The sequence below is a fragment of the Calidris pugnax genome, unplaced genomic scaffold (assembly GCF_001431845.1).
Source record: "Calidris pugnax isolate Ruff unplaced genomic scaffold, ASM143184v1 scaffold167, whole genome shotgun sequence".
NCBI classification, from domain to species: domain Eukaryota; kingdom Metazoa; phylum Chordata; class Aves; order Charadriiformes; family Scolopacidae; genus Calidris; species Calidris pugnax.
The window spans coordinates 1,647,654-1,652,585 of record NW_015091045.1 but is presented as its reverse complement, the minus strand read 5'-3'; the positions used below and the strand labels follow the sequence as shown (position 1 = coordinate 1,652,585).

Genomic DNA, 4,932 nt, shown 5'->3' with positions numbered 1-4,932 from the left:
GTAACTTGAGGCCATTTCCTCTTGTCCTGTCGCCTGTGACTTGAGAAAAGAGACCGACCCCCACCTCTCTACACCCTCCTTTCAGGGAGTTGGAGAGAGCAATAAGGTCTCCCCTCAGCCTCCTCTTCTCCAGGCTGAACACCCCCAGCTCCCTCAGCCTCTCCTCATAAGACTTATTCTCCAGACCCCTCACCAGCTTTGTTGCCCTTCTCTGGACCCGCTCCAGCACCTCAATGTCTTTTTTATGGTAGGGGGCCCAAAAGTGGACACAGTACTCAAGGTGAGGCCTCACCAGTGCCCAGTACAGGGGGACAATCACCTCTCGGGCCCTACTCGCCACGCTGTTCCTTGATACAGGCCAGGATGCTGGTGGCCTTCTTGGCCACCTGGGCACATTATCACGGTGCCGAATAGCTCTGGTACCCTGTGCTGGTCCAGCCTCAGGGCTCTCACATCAGAGCATCCAGCAGCACCATCTCAGGTGATCAAGCTCCTCTCTCACTGCCCACACCGACGTGGCACAGATCCACCTGGAAACCTTGTGGCACGACAGGTTACGTGGAGGAAAAGGTCCATATCGCTTAAATAAATGCAATAAAAAATTTAAAAATCTTTAAAACTCCAGCTCCCACCTCTTTCTCCTTCACATATTTGACATAATAAATTGCCATTTCCAGAGGATGTGAAGTTAAAGATCTTGAGAACAGTGATTTCGGTATATAGTGAATGTTAATCTATTCCGTTCCTAACACATCGGTGTCTGTGAATTTTAAATGAACTGTATTAAATATTGATTTCCTATAGCTTTAGCTGTGCCTGAAGGTGGATATGTCCTGAGGTGATCCACAAATGTGACAGCCCGTTTCTCAGACACCCTTCCCCACCCCCGTGGTGCCTCCTCTCCCTCGGGGCAGGGCCACCTGGAGTATTGTGTGCAGGTCTGGAGCCCTCAATATAAGAAGGACATGGACCTGATGGAGAGGGTCCAGAGGAGGGCCACAAGGATGATCAGGGGGATGGAGCACCTCTGCTACGAGGACAGGCTGAGGGAGCTGGGGTTGTTCAGCCTGGAGAAGAGGAGGCTCCGGGGAGACCTAATAGCAGCCTTCCAGTACCTGAAGGGGCTACAGGAAGGCTGGGGAGAACCTGTTTAGAAAGGCCTGCAGTGACAGGACGAGGGGCAATGGCTTCAAGCTGGAGGGGAACAGATTTAGACTGGAGATGAGGAGAGGGTTCTTCACTGGGAGGGTGGTGGAGCACTGGAACAGGTTGCCCAGGGAGGTGGTTGAGGCCCCTTCCCTGGAGATATTCAAGGTGAGGCTCGACGAGGCCCTGGGCAACCTGGTCTAGTTGGGGGTGTCCCTGCTGACTGCGGGGGGGTCGGACTAGATGACCCTTGGAGGTCCCTTCTGTCCTGGGCAACTCTATGACTCTATGATTCTATGATTCATGGAACATCCTCTGCCAGACCCACGCTGGTCAAACGCCCCAGACCATGAGGATGCTGCCCGTGAGAGGGCAGTTGTAGGTGTTACTGCCCGAGAACCCAGTCTCAGAGTCTATCATCTGATCTAACGAGAGTGAAGGCAGGATGGGACATGGCACTTTATTTATTGACTAATTTCAGCCTCTTTCTGTGATCATTACCCGAACTGTTCCTTCCTTTAAATCTATTGAAATTACTCTCTCATTGCAAACTGGAACCGATGCAATTCACTTTTGCTATTAATCTAGCTTTCAAGATTAAGGAAAAAAAAAAAAGAAAAAGTGAAGCAGAAAAAAAAAAAGGAAATCTGGGAAAAAATGGTGTTTCCTTCGTGCACGTACAGAAATAACCTCCCTTTGGTTTAACCCCTGAGTCCCCGGGCTGTGTGTAGGGATGGCATCTGTCTCCAGCATCCGTGGTGGCTCGTCCCGGGCAGGGCCCTCCCGCTCGCCTGGAACGTCACTTCCCACTTGTTCTTCCCAAATGAAAGCTAAATTGAAAATGATGTCTGAGGCAGAAGTTCTTCTGCTGAAAGGTTATTGTCACCTTCGAAAGGAGAAGGGAGGAACTGAAGAGTGTGACACTTCTCTGGCTCGGGATATGAGTCTTTCTATTCTGGCAAAACAGCGCAAGTTCTGGAAGTCTCTTATCATCAGAGAAATTAGAAATGGAATTTGTTGGCTGGGAATGAAAGCAAGATTCTTCCTAAAGGCTTGTTCTGCAGGAGCCTTCTACACTCCAGCTTAATGCAAAGCAATCAGCAGAACTTCCCTGCCTGCTGTCCACCTGCAGCATTCACTGGGACCCAAGCTCACCATGAAATGTTGCTTTCACTAGAGCTGGGACTGAGAAAATGAGTTTTTCATTTCCTTATCTCCTGCGACACGCTGGGGCCACCCAGCTTTTTCCCACTGTGGGCATCCACCAGGATTTGGGGATGTATGGAAGCCTCCGGTGAAACAGCTACCTTTTTAGCCCACCATCACTTGGCATCAACCTAAAAGTACATCTAGATATTTTCAAATCCTCTTGGCAGTTTCATGCTGCTCTCCAGTTTCTCCTTTCAGCAGGATTTCAAGTCCTGCTGAATCGCTCAGTCAGCTCCTAGGACAGGGACCAAGATGTCACTATTGGTTTCTGATATTCATGGCAGGAGAAAGGAGCTGCCACCAAGTGTGTATCGAGCTTTCTCAGGGAGCTTTTGCCAGATTTCCAGCAGCGTGTGCTCTGCCCTCCTTGGGCTCCCAGCACAGACTGTCTCCCTTCAGAGGGTTTGTCATCCCTCAGGGCAGGAAACACCTTCACTCTAAGAGCAGGGGGAAAACATTCAAGCACGTGGACACAGGGAAACACAGCAGAATTCCCCACCCCTCCTTCCAGGAGCTCAGGAAATTTCCTTCAGAATATTCCGAAGTGCAAATGCTCATAGATAAATGTTATATTAGAATCATAGAATAGAAAAGAATCACAGAATTGTCCAGGATGGAAGGGACCTTTCAGATCAAGTCCAACCATCAACCCAACACTGCCCAAACCACCCCTCACCCATGTCCCTCAGCACCACGTCTGCCCGGCTTTTAAATACCTCCAAGGATGGTGACTCCACCATGTCCCTGAGCAGCCTCTTCCAATGTTTGATAACCCTTTTGGTGAAGAAATTTTTCCTAATTTCCAACCTAAACCTCGCCTGGCACAACTTGAGGCCATTTCCTCTTATCCTATTGCCTGTTCCTTGGGAGAAGAGACCGACCCCCAACTCTCTACAACCTCCTAGAGCAAGAAGGTCTCCCCTGAGCTTTATTACCAGGCTTCATGTCCAATGAGCTTCTGTCCATCCCTCTGCAGCCATTCTCTAGAAGCCTAACGACGCACAAACGGAGCTGAGCTCCTCCACACTCAGCACACAGGACCTGCCCCCGCAGCCAGACCCCACGGGGTGGAAGACTCCCACCTCAGCCCTAACCACCATGCTGGTTTTTGAACAAATTCACTCTGCAGATCTTCATCCAGCTCTTTCCACTCTTCCCGTCAATTATCTCAAATTCCCATACAGATCTGGGGAAAATATTTTCAGACATTATTTCCTCACTGTTAGGGCCGCAGACCCAGTTGGAACTGACGCCTGCTGACCCACTGTGGTCTAAATTAGAAACAATTAATTTCCTTCAATTTTCTTTAAAAAAAAAAAATAACCCAGTTTAAGTGGATTATTCTGACTTTTTATTGCAAAAAACCTGACTTTAGGTTGTCTCTAAAGCAAATCATGTGCTTGTTCCTGGCAGGCTGCCAGGGCTAAATTAGCTTGATACATTTAATGCAACGGCGAGCTAATAGGCAGTCTGGTCTTCTGTCGAACCTGTGCAATCTTTTAAATGTTTAATCAAGAGGCAAAATTAGGACTTAAAAATCCATTTCTTTCAACATTGTTTTTCTTCTAAGCAAGCAAGTAAAAATTTAAAATCCCTTCTGCCAGGGCAGCACTTTCTGTGATGCTGAAGGCATCTTTGCTGGCTCGACAGGAGACGGTGCCGGAGAATCGGAGCCGTGGGGGGAGAGGGACAAAACTGTGCTGGCCCCTGGGGATGAAGGATCTGGGAGAAGATGGAAGGAAAGGACCTGTTCTATGTACATGAACACACACATGCACATAGATAGTCACACATGCAGCCTCCCCGTGTGCCAGACCCAGCTCCAGCCCAAACGACATCCCTCGGGAACCCAGCCCTGGCTTTCCCACCTCCTGCCCAGAGGACACCAGTTGCTCCAGCTGTGGGTTCCCCCCTGCACTGGTAAAATGTTGGGCTCCCACAAACACACTGCAGTGATTATATCCTTCCAACACCACCAGAGGATTAAACGGACCGAGATCTCAGAGCCCATACCTTTAGCCCATCCTTTAGTCTCTGGCCCCGGGTCTCCATGGCGTGGCCAGGGCAGGGATTTCTCTTGGCTAAGAGGTATCATTACAGTATTTTCTTTTCCCTCTCACACAGGACAAGAAGAGCCTTGCCTACTCCAGCAGCAATCTAACAAAGCAATAACACAGCTAATATTATACTCCCAGTCCTCCTCTAACTCACTTCAAATGTTTGCTGAAGCCCAAGGGAAGCTTTGCCTATTTAGAAAACATATTAACTACATGTGAGCCTTGGTACGTCCCGTGTGGAACCCCCAGAGAGAGGCATGAACGTTTCTTAGTCATCTTTCAAAGAGAAAACACAGTAATAGCTCCTGGTAAAACCAGAGGCGCAGGAACAATATATACCCAATAAAGTGCATTTGGAGTACTGTGGGTAATGTCTGAGAGCATTGCGGGGGTCCCTCAGCTGCTTGCTCTGATTTCTTCTGGGGTTATTCAGCCTGGAGAAGAGGAGGCTGAGGGGAGACCTTATTGCTCTCTCCAACTCCCTGAAAGGAGGGTGTAGAGAGATGGGGGTCGGTCTCTT

The 4,932-nt window shown here is 49.2% G+C and overlaps 1 protein-coding gene across 1 annotated transcript in view; it reads right to left on the bottom strand.

The window, feature by feature from the left end:
• ASIC2 (acid sensing ion channel 2) overlaps positions 1-4,932 on the bottom strand; it is a 651,036-nt gene that overhangs the window by 375,009 nt on the left and 271,095 nt on the right. The window lies entirely within an intron of this gene.